This window comes from Salvelinus namaycush, chromosome 9 (genome assembly GCF_016432855.1).
Source record: "Salvelinus namaycush isolate Seneca chromosome 9, SaNama_1.0, whole genome shotgun sequence".
Classification (NCBI taxonomy): domain Eukaryota; kingdom Metazoa; phylum Chordata; class Actinopteri; order Salmoniformes; family Salmonidae; genus Salvelinus; species Salvelinus namaycush.
This window is the reverse complement of record NC_052315.1, coordinates 12,878,250-12,897,463: the sequence shown is the minus strand read 5'-3', so window position 1 is coordinate 12,897,463 and position 19,214 is coordinate 12,878,250. Positions and strand designations below refer to the sequence as shown.

Genomic DNA, 19,214 nt, shown 5'->3' with positions numbered 1-19,214 from the left:
GGGTTTGATGACAGTATATGGAAAGTGATTTTCATGTGCTGGAAATAAATGTGCTTATTTGACTCTATTCATCTGCAGTCTTCAAAGATACTAGTTGTGACCTGGGCTGGGCGGTATACCGTATTTTACGATAGGCCGGAACTGATGCACGGACCGGTTTGGGTTTTTACTTTACCTTCTATAATGGTAGTTGAATGTTTGGTTTGTTAAATGTGATACGCAGTTTGCAACGTCCATTTTATAGTTTACTTCCCTTCTTGAGTTCTCCCTCGCCGCGCTCTCTTCCTGCATGTTGCTTTCCACACAGACTTAGCCCCGCCCCGTCACTCAAGGAGCGCATTTGTTGTTCCTTCGACCACGAGACACTTCAGTCTGCAACAATGTTGATGACAACGATGCTGTTTGCACTTTGCTTCTTAATATAACTACACTATTGGTTTGTGTTTCTTACATCTGCAAACAGCTAGTTTGTCCTTTATTAGCAAGTTGGGCCTAAATCTTGTTAGCCGCTAATGCTAATCGCTAGCTAGATAATAAAGTCAGAGCAAACTCAATTAGCTATACAGCCTGATAATACCAGTGATGGTGTAGACCTAAATCTGCATGTGTTTTATGCAACAGTATCTTCTAAATCAAAGAGGAATACGCAAAGCAAGAATATGTTAGCTACATGAAGTTGCTAAGAGAAAGCATTCAATGAAGCCAAAGATTATAGGGTCCCCTAGGAAACACATAAACACTATGGATCCTTTTAATGGCGTCAGACCGAGGCTCTGCATCTGTCCTCGTGCTCCTAGACCTTAGTGCTGCCTTTGATACCATCAATCACCACATTCTTTTGGAGAGATTGGAAACCCAAATTGGTCTACACGGACAAGTTCTGGCCTGGTTTAGATCTTATCTGTCGGAAAGATATCAGGTTGTCTCTGTGAATGGTTTGTCCTCTGACAAATCAACTGTACATTTCGGTGTTCCTCAAGGTTCCGTTTTAGGACCACTATTGTTTTCACTATATATTTTACCTCTTGGGGATGTCATTCGAAAATATAATGTTAACTATCACTGCTATGCGGATGACACACAGCTGTACATTTCAATGAAACATGGTGAAGCCCCAAAATGGCCCTCGCTAGAAGCCTGTGTTTCAGACATAAGGAAGTGGTTGGCTGCAAACGTTCTACTTTTAAACTCGGACAAAACAGAGATGCTTGTTCTAGGTCCCAAGAAACAAAGAGATCTTCTGTTGCATCTGACAATTAATCTTGATGGTTGTCGTCTCAAATAAAACTGTGAAGGACCTCGGCGTTACTCTGGACCCTGATGTCTCTTTTGATGAACATATCAAGACTGTTTCAAGGACAGCTTTTTTCCATCTACGTAACATTGCAAAAATCTGAAACTTTGTCCAAAAATGATGCAGAAAAATGTATCCATGCTTTTGTTACTTCTAGGTTAGACTACTGCAATGCTATACTTTCCGGCTACCTGGATAAAGCACAAAATAAACTTCAGATATACGGCTGCTAGAATCCTGACTAGAACCAAAAAATTTGATCATATTACTCCAGTGTTAGCCTCCCTACACTGGCTTCCTGTTAAGGCAAGGGCTGATTTAAAGGTTTTACTGCTAACCTACAAAGCATTACATGGGCTTGCTCCTACCTATCTTTCTGATTTGGTCCTGTCGTACATACCTACACGTACGCTACGGTCACAAGACGCAGGCCTCCTAATTGTCCCTAGAATTTCTAAGCAAACAGCTGGAGGCAAGGCTTTCTCCTATAGAGCTCCATTTTTATGGAATGGTCTGCCTACCCATGTGAGAGACGCAGACTCGGTCTCAACCTTTAAGTCTTTACTGAAGACTCATCTCTTCAGTGGGTCATATGATTGAGTGTAGTCTGGCCCAGGAGTGTGAAGGTGAACGGAAAGGCTCTGGAACGGAAAGGAAACGAACCGCCCTTGCTGTCTCTGCCTGGCCGGTTCCCCTCTCTAACCCTATTACAGGGGCTGAGTTACTGGCTTACTGGTGCTCTTTCATGCCGTCCCTAGGAGGGGTGCGTCACTTGAGTGGGTTGAGTCACTGACGTGATCTTCCTGTCTGGGTTGGCGCCCCCCCCTTGGGTTGTGCCGTGGTGGAGATCTCTGTGGGCTATACTCAGCCTTGTCTCAGGATGGTAAGTTGGTGGTTGAAGATATCCCTCTAGTGGTGTGGGGGCTGTGCTTTGGCAAAGTGGGTGGGGTTATATCCTTCCTGTTTGGCCCTGCCCGGGGGTATCATCGGATGGGGCCACAGTGTCTCCTGACCCCTCCTGTCTCAGCCTCCAGTATTTATGCTGCAGTAGTTTGTGTCGGGGGGCTAGGGTCAGTCTGTTATATCTGGAGTACTTCTCCTGTCTTATCCGGTGTCCTGTGTGAATTTAAGTATGCTCTCTCTAATTCTTTCTCTCTCTCGGAGGACCTGAGCCCTAGGACCATGCCTCAGGACTACCTGGCATGATGACTCCTTGCTGTCCCCAGTCCACCTGGTCATGCTGCTGCTCCAGTTTCAACTGTTCTGCCTGCGGCTATGGAACCCTGACCTGTTCACCGGACGTGCTACCTGTCCCAGACCTGCTGTTTTCAACTCTCTAGAGACAGCAGGAGCGGTAGAGATACTCTTAATGATCGGCTATGAAAAGCCAACTGACATTTACTCCTGAGGTGCTGACTTGCTGCACCCTCGACAACTACTGTGATTATTATTATTTGACCATGCTGGTCATTTATGAACATTTGAACATCTTGGCCATGTTCTGTTATAATCTCCACCCGGCACAGCCAGAAGAGGACTGGCCACCCCTCATAGCCTGGTTCCTCTCTAGGTTTCTTCCTAGGTTTTGGCCTTTCTAGGGAGTTTTTCCTAGCCACCGTGCTTCTACACCTGCATTGCTTGCTGTTTGGGGTTTTAGGCTGGGTTTCTGTACAGCATTTTGAGATATCAGCTGATGTAAGAAGGGCTATATAAATAAATTTGATTTGATCCTATATGGTCACAATAACTCCTCCCTGGCATTTTCATTTGTTGTCATGTCAAACACTGTATTCAAAGTGCCCACTGTTATATTCTAACTATATAATTAGAATAATCATTCTATTTCCACGATTCCAACAGTTCACTCAAGTGTTTTTCTCTAAATCTCAAGTCAAATCGCAATTGCAACATTTGGTTAAAAATAAGGCCTAGATTGTTTGCCCATTTTGTGCAGCCCTACGTGGCAGTGTGGAAATGATCTCAAATTAACACAGGAAATGCATACATTTATGAAAATGCAGAATTTTTTTGTTGTTGTTTTGAACAGTATAAAACAATCCATGGATGAATACCCATTGCAATCATTTAGAATGTGCAAATTAATTTAAAAAAACAGAAATACCTTATTTACATAAGTATTCAGACCCTTTGCTATGAGAATTGAAATTACTCTCAGGTGCATCCTGTTTCCATTGATGATCCTGATCCTGTGGTAAATTCATTGATTGGATATGATTTGGAAAGGCACACACCTTTCTATATAAAGGTCCCACAGTCGACAGTGAATGTCCGAGCAAAAAACAAGCCATGAAGTCGACCGAATTGTCCATAGAGCTCAGGATTGTGTCGTGGCACAGATCTGGGGAAGGGTACCAAAAAATGTCTGCAGCATTGAAGGTCCCCAAGAACACAATGGCCTCCATCATTCTTAAATGGAAGAAGTTTTGAACCACCAAGACTTTTCTTAGAGCTGGCCGCCCGGCCAAACTGAGCAATCAACCCGTTGGTCACTCTGACAAAGCTCCAGAGTTCCTCTGTGGAGATGGGAGAACCTTCCAGAATGACAACCATCTCTGCAGCACTCCACCAATTAGGCCTTTATGGTAGAATGGCCAGACGGAAACCACTCCTCAGTACAAGGCACATGAGAGCCCGCTTGGAGTTTGACAAAAGGCACCTAAAGGACTCTCAGACCATCAGAAACAAGATTATCTGGTCTGATGAAACCAAAACTGAACTCTTTGGCATTCACATCTTGAGGAAGCATGGCACCATGATTCTGCCACCATGAAGCATGGTAAAGCATCATGCTGTGGGGATGTTTTTCAGCGTCAGGGACTGGGAGACTAGTCAGGATCGAGGGAAAGATGAACAGAGCAAAGTACAGAAAGATTCTTGATGAAAACCTGCTCCAGAATGCTCAGGATTTGGGCGAAGGTTCACCTTCCAACAGGACAACGACCCTAAGCACACAGTCAAGACAAGACAGGAGTGGCTTCGGGACAAGTATCAATGTCCTAGAGTGGCCCAGCCATAGCCCGGACTTGAACACGGTCTTACATCTCTGGAGAGACCTGAAAATAGTTGTGCAGTGACACTCCCCATCCAACCTGACAGAGCTTGAGAGGATCTGCAGAGAAGAATGGGAGAAACCCCTCCCCAAACACAGGTGTGCCAAGCTTGTAGCGTCATACCCAAGAAGACTCAAGACTGTAATCGCTGCCAAAGATGCTTCAACAAAGTACTGAGTAAAGGGTCTGAATACTTGAGTAAATGTGATATTTCAATTTTTTTTATTAAATAAATTCACTTTTTTTATTTTTTATTTTATTATGGGGTATTGTGTGTAGATTAATAAGGGGGGAAAAAATGATTTAATCAATTTTAGAATAAGTCAAAACTCAAAAAGACAAAAAGTCAAGGGCTCTGAATACTTTCCCGAATGCACTGTATGTGTTGCCACCCTAGGGTCACGCACTACTCATAAAGCAAACTTTTATTATTAAAAAATATAAAATACCGCCAAACCATCCAATTATTATTATTATTTTTAAATAACGTGATATTATATTTTGGCCATATTGCCTAGCCCTAGTTGTGACGTCAGACTGAAATAAAAAATATCAGCGGTCAATATGTACTGAATACACCAGGAGATAAAGTTATGACATGCAAACTCCATTTTAGAGATGGATACGCCAGTTCAAAGTCTCTTAGCTACGTCACTTTCTCTTGGTGCGTCGCCAGACTGTGGCCTAATGTACCCGCTGTATATCTGTTTTCCAATTTACTGTCACACGTCTGAGCTCGCCCCTGTCCAGACACTGCTCTCCATGGGCACTATCCACAACGGGTTGGTTATTTATGGTAGGGCAACCTGTTTATAATGTACAGGAAGGCCACTGATGAAACCTTGACGTTATGAAACAAAAAACCCATGTTCGAGTGGGCAAGGTTGCGCTTGATGGATGCTCGGTTAAGGTAGACCCACAGTTTGTGAATTAAAGCCGTTGAGACGTTAACCCAAGGAAAGCTCAGGGGTAAACTGTGAAAGGCTAAGGTGGGGAAGACAGAAAAAAAGATAGCTTACCTGGCTGCAGAGGGACACGTGGAATATACCGCCGTCGCTGCCGCCACAGAAGAGGTAGTACTCGCAGGGGTCAAGGGTCACTGACATGATGCCCACGTCAAAGAGAACAGACAGGAGCATCTCCCCTGAGGATAGCTCCCATAGCTATAGAGAGATAGAGGGAGAGGGATGCATGGATAAATTGAGCTGAGTTGTGGACATGGTTAATTTCATCTTATGGAAATACATTTTAAGGGCTGCTAACATAATACAGTGCTAAAACGTTAAGGGCTCACGTTAGGCTTGGGCGATACACCGTATACCGGTGTATTTCGACGGTATAACTTTCAATACCGAAAGAAATTGATTAAAATGTGTATGTAAACTCAGCAAAAAAAGAAACGTCCTCTCACTGTCAAATGCATTTATTTTCAGCAAACTTAACATGTGTAAATATGTTAAGAACATAAGATTCAACAACTGAGACACAAACTGAACAAGTTCCACAGACATGTGACTAACAGAAATTGAATAATGTGCCCCTGAACAAAGGGGGAGGGGTCAAAATCAAAAGTAAAAGTCAATGCAGCTGGTGGCCACACCAGATACTAAGTACTGCAGTGCATCTCCTCCTCATGGAATGCACCAGATTTGCCAGTTCTTGCTGTGAGATGTTACCCCAATCTTCCACCAAGGCACCTGCAAGTTCCCGTCACATTTCTGGGGGGGATGGCCCTAGCCCTCACTCTCCGATCCAACAGGTCCCAGACGTGCTCAATGGGATTGAGATCCAGGCTCTTCGCTGGCCATGGCGAAAATTCACTGACATTCCTGTCTTGCAGGAAATCACGCACAGAACGAGCAGTATGGCTGGTGGCATTGTCATGCTGGAGGGTCATGTCAGGATGAGCCTGTAGGAAAGGTACCACATGAGGGAGGAGGATGTCTTCCCTGTAACGCACAGCGTTGAGATTGCTCAGTCCGATGATGCTGTGACACACCGCCCCAGACCATGACGGATCCTCCACCTCCAAATTGATCCCGCTCCAGAGTACAGGCCTCGGTGTAACGCTCATTCCTTTGATGATAAACGTGAATCCGACGATCACCCCTGGTGAGACAAAACCATGACTCGTCAGTGAAGAGCACTTTTTTCCAGTCCTGTCTGGTCCAGCGACGGTGGGTTTGTGCCCATAGGCGATGCTGTTGCCGGTGATGTCTGGTGAGGACCTGCTTTACAACAGACCTACAAGCTCTCAGTCCAGCCTCTCTCAGCCTATTGCGGACATTCTGCGCACTGATGGAGAGATTGTGCGTTCCTGGTGTAACTCGGGCAGCTGTTGCCATCCTGTACCTGTCCCGCAGGTGTGATGTTTGGATTTACCGATCCTGTGCAGGTGTTGTTACACATGGTCTGCCACTGCGAGGACGATCAGCTGTCCATCCTGTCTCCCTGTAGCGCTGTCTTGGGCGTCTCACAATACGGACATTGCAATTTATTGCCCTGGCCACATCTGTAGTCCTCATGCCTCCTTGCAGCATGCCTTAGGCATGTTCACGCAGATGAGCAGGGACCCTGGGCATCTTTCTTTTGATGTTTTTCAGAGTCAGTAGAAAGGCCTCTTTAGTGTCCTAAGTTTTCATAACTGTGACCTTAATTGCCTACCGTCTGTAAGCTGTTAGTGTCTGAATGACCGTTCCACATGTGCATGTTTATTAATTGTTTATGGTTCATTGAACAAGCATGGAAACAGTGTTTAAACCCTTTACAATGAGGTTCTGTGAAGTTATTTGGATTTTTACGAATTATCTTTGAAAGACAGGCTCCTGAAAAAGGGACGTTTCTATTTTTGCTGAGTTCATGTATATATGGAGCACCCCCACCTTGCAAGGACAGTGGGGCTGCGTGCTACGCCACTGTTTATAACTATAAGTTAAGTATAATTATAAGAAATCTAAGATGTGTCAAATAAATTATATCCAGATCTGGGCTCCAATCAAACAAATGCATTTATAAAGCCCTTCTTACATCAGCCGATGTCACAAAGTGGTGTACAGAAACCCAGCCTAAAACCCCAAACAGCAAGCAATGCAGATGTAGAAGCACGGTGGCTAGGAAAAACTCCATAGAAAGACAGGAACATAGGAAGAAAGCTAGAGAGGAGCCAGGCTATGAGGGGTAACCAGTCGTCTTCTGGCTGTGCTGGGTTGAGATTATAACAGAACATGGCCAAGATGTTCAAAAGTTCATAGATGACCAGCATGGTCAAATAATAATATTAATCACAGTGATTGTAGAAGGTGCAACAGGTCGGCACCTCAGGAGTAGATGTCAGTTGGCTTTTCATAGCCGATCATTCAGAGTTAGAGACAGCAGGTGCGGTAGAGAGAGAAAGTCGAAAACAGCAGGTCCGGGACAAGGTAGCACGTCCGGTGAACAGGTCAGTGTTTCATAGCTGCAGGCAGAACAGTTGAAACTGGAGCAGCAGCACAACCAGGTGGACTGGGGACAGCAAGGAGTCATCAGCTATGATTTGGTTTGATAACTTGCTAGCTAAGTGGCTAGATGTCAAGATCAAGTTTATTGGTTACAGCAGAGACATTCAATCCCCTCCTGGATCAAGATCCCTGGTGCCTAAATTGTTATGTGCAACAACAACAAAAAGTATATATTTTTTAAATAGCATATTCTGTGCATATTCGGTAATACCATATACCCCAAATATGGTACAGAAACTGTTTGAAAATCTGGATAATGCCCAACACTAGCTCACGCTCTCTATGACAAAAAAAAGTGAGGGAGACCAAGAAGAGAACAAAGATAATGGTGTGTGAGCTCACACTGCAGGGCTGTTCCCCTGAACCTGTCTGTCAGAGGAGTGGGCCGTTTTAGCGTGCTGGGCACTAAAATACATCTTAGTCTGCAGAAAGTCTGCACATTTCTGTTCCAACCTCAACTTAATGACTTGGATAGATCAAGTCATTTAGTGGCTATGACACTTAACGTCTTTTGCCAAGATCTTGAAGGCAATTCATTGAGTAAGGAGGGAAAAAAACTGCTGAGGAACAAATTTTGGAAGTGGAAAGTATGTTACGTAAAAGGGGTGTAGGTTTGGTGACTTGTGATCAGCTACGTTATATTGCACTAATTACTTCTCTAATAGGATGGCCCAAAGGGCTGTCTTCTCAGTGCGTGCAAAAAGTTGAGGCATAATACCTCAATATTCGTCCAGTGTTGGACACAGCTGGTGCTATATGACCATGCCAACCAACCAGCAGTTTAAAAACAATTGTTTAATGAGTTCTCATGGTGGAAGTGGGCTACATAAGCTCGACAAGTTCTGTATAAGATGGACGACTATACACGTGTGGCCATTTGGCTTATGTGAGTTGAGCATCCTTCAGATAGCAGTAAAACTGGCCTGATGGACAGCTTCAGCATCACCTCTGCATTGTCCCCTTCCTAGTTAAATCCCACTTGATTGATGTTCCTTTAGGATATAAAACAAGCTGACCGTAAAATAGTGTTGGGAATTCCACCCATAATTTAACTCGATCAATGCCCACAACCCTATCATAAAACAAAGATGCTGAAGTCAAGGGATATGGAAATAGTCTAGTCTACAATTGGCTTTATGGAAGCATACTAGCTATATTATGCTGTATAATGTTCCAGGCTCTTGAGAGTATATTACTTCCCACCTGATCCTTTTATTCAGGTGTAAACACTAAGACCTTGTGCATTCTTGAACAACCGTTAAGATAACATTATTGTTTAGATGTATTTCCTTGGTCTGTTCCAGTGTACAAATACAGTTGATGACAGAATGTTCCTTTTGGCAACTGTACTTAAAACAGTTTGATTTGAAAATTGAGAACCATGAGATTATGGACTGCAACTGTTGCAAGGGAAGTCATAAACTCGTGGAAAACATCTCAGAAACTTGATGAAAAGCGTGAGACAATAACAGCGTTTGAGTTTTTGAACATCAGGGTCACAGCACTGAAACATTAACGCAATGAGATCCTGCAAAAAATGTCTGGTGATGGCGAATGGTCATTTAAACAGATAAAAAATATCTAAATAAAGTAATCTTTAACATAAATTCCCAATGTTTGAATCACAAGTGTTTACTAAGTGTTATTGTACATCACAGAATAATAGAATTTAGGGTTAGGGTTCTGATGTGGAAGGATGCATGATTACAACATATGTGACCATCTCTAGCAGACTCAATTAAAGCCCAGTAATACAAAGTAATGAAAAAGCCATATTAATGGATGACATGAAAAATATATGCGCTCACTTTGGTAAAACTCGAATCAAATTGATTTTCATTGCACCATTTATCAAAAGAAAACATTGTTAACAGCTCGAAGCAAAACCCTGGTGGTTCTTGGGCGAGAAAAACAACTTGAGAGCCAGAAGGTCTGAACAAAGCCAACTACACAACCCAGCCATGGAATGACAAAAATATGACTACACCAAACATAAAAACACAAAATGCTAAGAGTGAAAATATCGAGGTTAAACATTTCTGGGGTTTTAGATTATGCAAAGTTTACCGATATGAAATAATTCCCATCCGTCCACCTCTGCTCCAAGACATTACACTGGTGTCTCAGTGTTTATTAGAGGGAATGGAGGGGCTCATCCAGTCTGCCATAGGGGTGGGAGACTACTGAAAGTTTACTATAGCCCAACCTGCCTCGTGCCATCAACCCCTGGGCCCCTATCTACAAAGCATCTCAGAAAACATCCTAGGAATCCTGTTAAAACCTTAAGACAAAAAAATAACTCCCAGTACAGAGTAGGTTTTAGGGTGATGTTAGGACACTGCTCAGACAAACTCTGAGCCAGGAGTAAAAATCAACTCATAAAAGTTTCTCAGCTGGTAATCACAACAGTTTGAGGTACCGCAAACGAAAGATGGTGATGACGCTCTTTGACATTGTTGTAAATTATGGGGAATAACCCAATCGTTGAGGCATCTCCAGCTGCTTCAGACAACTATGGTGAATGTGACTGTACATAAACTGTTGCAATGGTAAAAAGTGATGTAGTTTTTGCCGGACATTTTCTTAAGAAATTCTGATCTTTTGAATAATGTGATAGGCATACCGGTAATTCACTGAATAATACAGTATAATGGTTGTTCTCAAAAGTGATTTTTAAGAATAATATTACTGTTATACACTTGTCTTCACTTCTGTTCAACAACTCTAAATAGCTTTTGACACAGTAGGCATAAAGTTACTTGCCAATAACATTTCATTAAACGTTTGAAATGTAATTAATCACCGAACACATAGGCCCTTGATGCTGTCAATTGCCCAACGTATAGGCACGCCAAATTTTGGCATATTTTTTAACAACGTGATGTTGCGCTCCAAAAGGAATAACATGATGTAGGTTACTGAAATAATCTAAACAAAATTTTATTAGGGCCCCCAAAAGGCGAAGGCCGGCTCTGACTGCATGTGTGGGTATGGATGTGGGTATGCAGACCCATCAGGAGTTCAGATTTATTGTGGCCCCCACCCCAATCAAATTTGCCTATCACTGATCTCGATTATTTATGGGTTGATCATATAGCAATATTATTTTAACTCTATAACAATTGCCTGTCTATGGCGCAGGAACCACTGACACGCTGCCCTTTCTATTATGAAGACACCTGCTGGTAACTTAGGACAGCTTATGGAGGTCTCCTTAATATCTATAGACTAGGTAGAACTCTGACTAAAGAGGTTTCATGCATAGGGCTGTTACGGTGACTATATTACTGCCACACCGGCAGTCACGAATCAGAACTGCAGTCAAATTCCAAATATGCAACCCTATTGAGCTGTTGTTGGAGCAGCTTGACCGTATGGTACATAAGAAGAGCCCATCAAGCCAATCCAACTTGTGGGAGGTGCTTCAGGAAGCACGGGGTGAAATCTCTTCAAATTACCTCAACAAATTGACAACTAGAATCCCAAAGGTCTGCAAAGCTGTAATTGCCGAAAATGTAGGATTCTTTGACGTAAGCAAAGTTTGAAGGACACAATTATTATTTCAATTATAAATCATTATTTATAACCTTGTGACCTCAAACTTTTCAACGGTAGTGTATAGGAGGCCCTGTTTCAAATTATCACTTTGTTAACCGCTCACTCCCTTAGAAATCGTTTCAGAAAAATATCCTTTCTATTTTATTCAGCTGTTCAATTGTATTCTAATATAAATAACTAGTGTAGCCCACAGCCATATGGCATAGATAGCTGCTCTATAGACGACTCAGAATATATCATTCTGCTATTCTGTGGTTCCGAAATAGTTTCTTTAGACCTGCCTAAAATAAATATATTGATTTATTGCGATGGTGTAGGCTAATTTAAATGGATTTATTAGACTTTTAAAATGTAGATGTTCCAAAAGGTCCGCTTCAGTGGCTTGTAGGCTATGCATGGAAGCCAGCAGATGCTAACATGTTCATTAACGGTCAATTACCGTGAGACCGGCAGTTATTTGCATGACAGTTACCGGCTGACAAAATGTCATGATCCCCACAGCCCTATTCATGCATAGCTTTTATTTTTACCCATAAGAATAGGAGTAAAATGTCTCTATTCTCAGCACATACGACCAATATTCTACTCTGAGACGCTTTGTGGACACGGGCCCTGTTCTCTGGCATGACCTCCTCTTCTCCTTCAGCCAACACCATCACTCCCAGTCATCGGACAAGGGGTAATTATTTATCAGAGGAAACCGACAGGCTGGAATCTATAGAGCAGCTGATGATATTGAACATGACGCTATGAGCCGCTGACAAATTTGTTATGGAGGAAAGACGAAATAGAATTTAGCAAAAGAGAGACATGGCATCCTGCACAGTAAGACCCAATATGTGAGGTATACTTTTGGATAGGACCCCGTGTGTGCAGATCTAATGATTTTAAGTTATATCTTTTAATTAAACATGCGTATGACGGATATTCTCATCTGTAGTGAAGCTTAAAACCTTGAGTCTTTAAAGTTGTTTCTTGTGCTAAATGAATTTACTGCAAATGGTGATGATGTTATGAAAAGAAGTCCATCATTGGAATTAAATAACCCAATGGATGGTGTAGGAAGAGCTGTAAAGCTGAGCACATGAGAAAGTGGAGACAAAAGCTGAAAGTCCTTAATATGTTCTGCATTTACAGTTTACTTTTGCATTTGTTTTAATGGAAATAGTTTGCCAGCTATTCATCATAATAGGTGTAACGGATGTGAAATGGCTAGCTAGTTAGCGGGTACGCGCTACTAGCGTTTCAATCAGTTACGTCACTTGCTCTGAAACCTATTAGTAGTGTTGACCCTTGCTCTGTAAGGCCCGCGGCCTTTGTGGAGCGATGGGTAACGATGCTTCGTGGGTGACTGTTGTTGATGTGTGCAGAGGGTCCCTGGTTTGCGCCCGAGGTCGGGGCGAGGGGACGTACTAAAGTTATACTGTTACATAGGCACGCTATTTATTGGGCCAAAACATGCTACAATAAAAAGTTATAGAATAATAGAGGATGGTAGAGATGTTTGGTGAACCGAAAAGTAAAAAGTAAAATATCAGCCTAACAAAACAATGTTATCCTACATCTTAAAAATGATTTGAAGTTGGTGGGCTGCTCCTCCTGCCACAGTGAAGATGAGATTTTCAAGATGAGAGGCAGAGAGAGAAAGAGGGAAAAGACAACCCATACTGGTCAATTAAATACAAACCACTGGGGGAAAAGGGTGAGTCAGAATTATCAGTGTTCCACTCTGCAATAATATCCAACTATGGTAATATCTATACAATGACTGAATCACTTCACACCAATTCCTTTCCAACTATGGAATATAATGGATTGATCATAATGTAAAAAAGAAAATAAGAAAAAACAGAATTGGAGAAGGTAATTCATTTCAATGATAATACATTATTTGCCTAGTCAGCAGTCCGCTATACTCACATATTTTTTATTTTTAACTACCATGATTCTTTGTTAAGACAGTTGCAATTGGTCCACATAAAAAACATCTGAAGGAGGTAGTGTTTCCATTTTCTTTTTTTTCCTGGTGTGGCTATCAGACATGAGCCACAAGCATTTACTTACAGTATATTACATGTGACCGAGCGGCTGAATAAAATACATCCTGTAAAACTACTCCATACACAATTTATGGACAGGGACATTGTTCAAAAATAATTTCCAGCTCAAAGCAGGTGCCCAATGTTGTTCACAGATCATTTGTAACATCTTGGAGATACACTGAACAAAAATATATACGCAACATGTAAAGTGTTGGTCCCATGTTTCATGCGCTGAAATAAAGAACCCAGAAACTTTCCATACGCACAAAAAGCTTATTTCTCTCAAAATGTTTTCAACAAATTTGTTTACATCCCTGTTTGTGAGCATTTATCATTTGCCAAGATAATCCATCCACCTGACAGGTGTGGCATATCAAGAAGCTGATTAAACAGCATGATCATTACACAGGTGCATCTTGTGATGGCCGCTGTAACCGACTTCAGTGGGCAATTGCTCACCTTCGAAGGCCACTGTCACGCTGGAGAAGTGTGCTCTTCACGGATGAATCCCGGTTTCAACTGTACCTGGCAGACTGCATGTTTGGCATCGTGTTGGCGAGCGGTTTGCTGATCTCAACATAGTGAACAGAGTGCCCCATGGTGGTGGTGGGGTTATGTTATAGACAGGCATAAGCTACAGAACAAACAGAATTGCATTTAATCGATGTCAATTTGAATGCACAGAGAGACCGTGATGAGATCCTGAGGCTCATTGTCGTACCATTCATCCGCCGCCATAACCTCATGCTTCAGCATGACAATGCACGGCCCCATGTCACTAGGATCTGTACACAATTACTAGATGATGAAACATTTCCCAGTTCGTCCATGATCTGCATACTCAGAAATGTCACCCATTGAGCAAGTTTGGGATGCTCTGGATCAACGTATACGTGCTCCTGTTTCTTCCAACAACTTCGCACAGCCATTTAAGAGGAGTGGAACAACATTCCACAAATCGACAGCCTGATCAACTCTATGTGAAGGAGATGTGTCGCACTGCATGATGCAAATGGTGGTCACCCCAGACACTGAATGGTTTTCTGATCCACACCCCTAATTCTTTAAGGTATCTGGGACCAACAGATGTGTGTATTCTAGTCATGTGAAATCCATCTATTAGGGCCTAATGCATTTCAATTAACTGATTTCCTTCTATGAACTGTAACTCAGTAAAATCCTAGAAATTGCTGTTCAGTGTAGAACAGCCTGGACTATGTGAACTCTGTACACATCAGTATATTAGGATCACATTTCATAGGTATATTTGGATACCGCTACTTTTTTCACTGCACTGTTAGTTGACACACAATGTGTCTGACAAAAATAGTAATAAACTCAACATCCATTCTGTAGTGACTCAAAGCACCCCAGATGACGATTTGACAGTGTTGTGTGTGGCTTAAAATAATGAGGTACTGTAGTTTGTATAGTGGAACGGAGCAAGAAGTGCAGCACCAACATAACTGCAATCCTTATTATACCTATAGCATGTGAAGTCGGTGCAAAGGCCAATCAATGTTTTGGTCAACCAAAGCACTAGCTCTTGGCTTTCTTCCAGGCTGCAGGGTGAGAATGTGCAGGGTGAGAATGCTGAGAATGCAAATGTTTTATATTCAACATAACTTTGAGGAGATTTGCCAACTCAACTGTTCTTACTTTTGGCCATAAAATAGACCCCAAGACCCCATAACTAAAGAGGAACACTAGAAATGATTAAGGCACTTATTAGTTATCATTCTATTGATTATGTAAAGATAACAAAGGCTTGATAAGACACCAATATAGCTGTGCCCATAGTCCTAAATCTTGTATGGAAATATGATCAAGCCTACAGTAGACTAGATTAAAGCAGTAGTACAGAAGACGGTATATGTTACGGTGATTATTGGAACCCTTATGATGCGGTGGCAAGGTAACCGATAACCCTTACCCCACTACTCAAACTACCATTTCCCAGAGCTGTAGTATGTAACCAAACACAAAACAGGAACACCTGATTAATCGTATTGATCAGTGGTTAGATATCTAACATCTTCTACATTCAATTCATAACCAAGCGGCAGTCATTATTGATACCTGGGTGAGGGCCTGATCATTTTATTCACTTTAACAGCTTGATTTCAGCTGCAGCTATATTGTCCTATATTGTCATTCCTACCCATTTTAACGTCAGCAGCCTCAAGAAGTTTTGACTTTATTTACAGTACAGCTTCAATGCAATATATTGTCTAGACTCATTCTATTTGACCTCTACAAACATATGTTTTTCTATTTTTGCTGAGAAATGTTGTCTCAGAGCAAGATGGCATGCAGTTACAAATCAATAGGAACACTAGCTGGCAAAGTAAAAGCCTGGGAGTGATCCTCTTAGCCGCTTGTTGTTCTAAGTCAGTCACTCAGCACAGCAGTCAAAAAGCGTTGAGTACACACACACACACGCTCCAGTATCTCATCCAAACGCTGGGGGATGAAGGGAGAGGGACAGTCATCAAACACATGAAGCACCAGGGCCTGGGCTGCCCCTTTCCCTTCACACATAGGTTCTCTCAACTCACTAGACAAAATATATTAACACACATTTCTATGGAAAGAAACAATAGGAATAATTGTTTGCACAGAAGAGATGTTTTGTGTATAATCAAACTTACTTTAAGCTGGGCAGCCATGAATGACAGACTACAAAGGAGAAACAAGTGACAACAGTCTGCCCAGTGACAATGAGGCCAGGAGAGACCTGTACTTTACTGGTGCAAAGAGGTCACAGGTCATCGATCAACCAAAGCCAAACAAAACAGATGATACATTAAAACCTACGGAGGTTCAATACAGTTGATAACAATATGGATTAGCATGAAGGCATGCATTACTGTGAGGAGTTAGGATTTGTGACAATATAATGGCAGGATTCCTCAGCAGGACCAGAGTGTGATGTAATAAAGAGAACATTATGTGATGCATATTTTGTCTGCTCTCCCCTTTTATAAAGCAACAACTCTAAACCAGGGCTGTTCAATTCTGGTCCTGCTTTTTGTTTCTACCTGGTAGTTAATTGCACTCACCTGGTATCCCAGGTCTGAATTAGTCCCTTATTAGGAGAGGAGGAAAACCAGAAGTGTTTTGTCACTCCAGAACCGACATTGAACAGCACTGCTCCAAACTAAATTACCACTCAATTTTTGACCCCTCAAAAAACATCCCCAAACTAATCGTGCAAAACTTGAGGATTCCAGCGTGTTGGACAAGGACAACAAGGTTGACATCCCCTTTGGTCATGTCTACCCCCTTGAAATGACTGCACTCAACTCATCAGTAAAGCCCCGCCAGGCTTTCCTCCCCCAACCAGCACTATCTAATAAGCCAGCTGAGGAGCCCCAGGGGGGTGGGGCCTCCAGGGGCCACAGAGGTTGAGGAGTCCAAGCGGAGTGACATTGAGCTCACATGGTCCGTCACGTCATGGACCTCCAGCCCGCCACACCTACGGCTCCCTTGTTTGATTGGCTTGTCACACGTCAGCTCATCCAATCCCATCCCCTAGGAGCTCGCCAGCATTACAGATCCAAGGGCTTGTGATGTTTGTTTGCCTCCGTTCTCATTTGACACAGCTGATTACTTTAAACAAATCCTGCCAGTGCAAAGTCAATGACAAAGAGCATGCAGTCCAACGCACTTTGGTATATGTCATTGAAGTGTTGCTCCTGTCTTTCCGCTGGCTTACCCCTAAAAATACATGTTAGAATCGTGTTGTTCAAAAAGGTACATGTTCAGTGTGTAACCATGATTGGCAGAATTGTTCAAAGGAAGTTAAGCAATGGCAGGAGCATCAATGACTGATATGGGGGTTTATTGATGTTGAATCCAGTCAGGTGTTATTCATCTTTGGATAATCCCCCTTGTCGTTTCTCATTCTGACTATGCTCCTCTTTGCGCAACAGTGCAGTGGCCTCCAAACACAGCTAAACACTTAACAACCTGTCAGGACAGAATTGATTTTGTTCTTCAGTTGAATGGAATAAAAAAGGAAGATATGTAGGCTAATGCTACAACCTCACGGCAGGTTCCCTTCTGGTAATATGTTATTATAATATACTGAATAAAAATATAAACGCAACATGTAAAGTACTGGTCCCATGTTTTATGAGCCGAAATAAAAAGATCCCAGAAATGTTCTATATACACAAAAATCTCCTCAAATGTTGTGAATACATTTGTTTACATCCCTGTTAGTGAGCATTTTATCCTTTGCCAAGATAGACCTGACAGGTGTGGCATATCAAGAAGCTGATTAAACAGCATGATTGTTACACAGGTGCACCTTGTGCTGGGGACAATAAAAGGCCACTCTAAAATGTGCAGTTTCGTCACACAGGCCACAGATGCCTCAAGTTGAGGGAGTGCGTAATTGGCATTCAATTCTCCTGGCAACATCTCTGTGGAACATTCCTGCAGTCCAATGTCGATTTAGAGAATTTGGCAGTACGTCCAACCGGCTTCACAACCGCAGACCACATGTAACCACACCAGCCCAGGACCTCCACATCCAGCTTCTTCACCTGCCGGATCGTCTGAGCCCAGCCACCCGGACAGCTGATGAAGTTGAGGAGCATTTCTGTCTGTAATAAAGCCCTTTTGTGGGTGGGCCACTTCCTTCCCAGGCCCATACATGGCTGCACCCCTGCCCAGTCATGTAAAATCTACTCAGGCCCCCCTTCCAGCATTGGGTAACATCTCTATACATTTTGCCATGTATAATGTTTATTCATGTGATATGAGTGACCCAAACATTAAAACAAAATCTATGGGCAAAAAAAAACGAACACATTTTTTTTTGTTAGCTGACATGGGCTAGTTGATCTGGACATTTCTGAAAAGTTATAAATAGCTCTCTAAGGTTTGCAATGACTGACATGACAAGAGTGAAACTGATGATGCACTACCCAATTTAGAAATTGCACCTTGTGCATTCTACCCTCCACCCACCTCACAGTTTGGGAAACACTGGTGTAGATGCTGTGATGTGGACCTACCTGTACAGCCAGCATTATGGGTGGCCTACCACAAGTCTGAAAATGTGTATATGTACATCAAGAGACTGAACTAAATGCCATAGTCAAAACAATATTTCAACCACCATTCATCATTTATTTTCTCTAGTTTCACAGGGGAGGGCCACAACACGAGCCACACCACCCACAGAACACTCATCCCACTGACTGGGTATTGATCCGAGAACCACTCCTCTCAATCAATTCAAAGTGGCCTGAATACTCACCAGGAGAAACAGCTGCTCTACTTTGCATAACCACATGGACAGATTATTTGAATTCCAATTTCAGGTGCGAGGGATAGACTGATCCGGGGTCACCTTCGATTACACTCCAAAGAAGATTGTACTGTACCTACGGATTCCATTTGGAGACTCCAGGCCTCGTTTCATATTTTAAATATGATCATTGTCTGTTCAATGGTTTCAACAGGGGCCTGAGAAGATACTTGACATAAATGAGGAAATATCAATATATAACTTGAGGCCCAAATACAAGATCAATCTTTGTTTTAAATGATTAGACAAAACCATCCATGTGAAAGTGCAACAATAATTATCTTTAACTAATACCAACAGGATAGAGTGATTTACAGTTGGCAAAGCTTCTGCATGTCAAAAACTAAAGATCTTGTTTTGTGTATTTTCATGCGATTAGAGAGAAATCTGTTTTCCTATTCTGGGACTTGAGCCACAAAACATTACGGC

The 19,214-nt window shown here is 42.3% G+C and overlaps 1 pseudogene; it reads right to left on the bottom strand.

Moving 5' to 3' along the window:
* The window catches only part of LOC120053950, a 77,554-nt pseudogene that overhangs the window by 43,542 nt on the left and 14,798 nt on the right, over window positions 1-19,214 (bottom strand).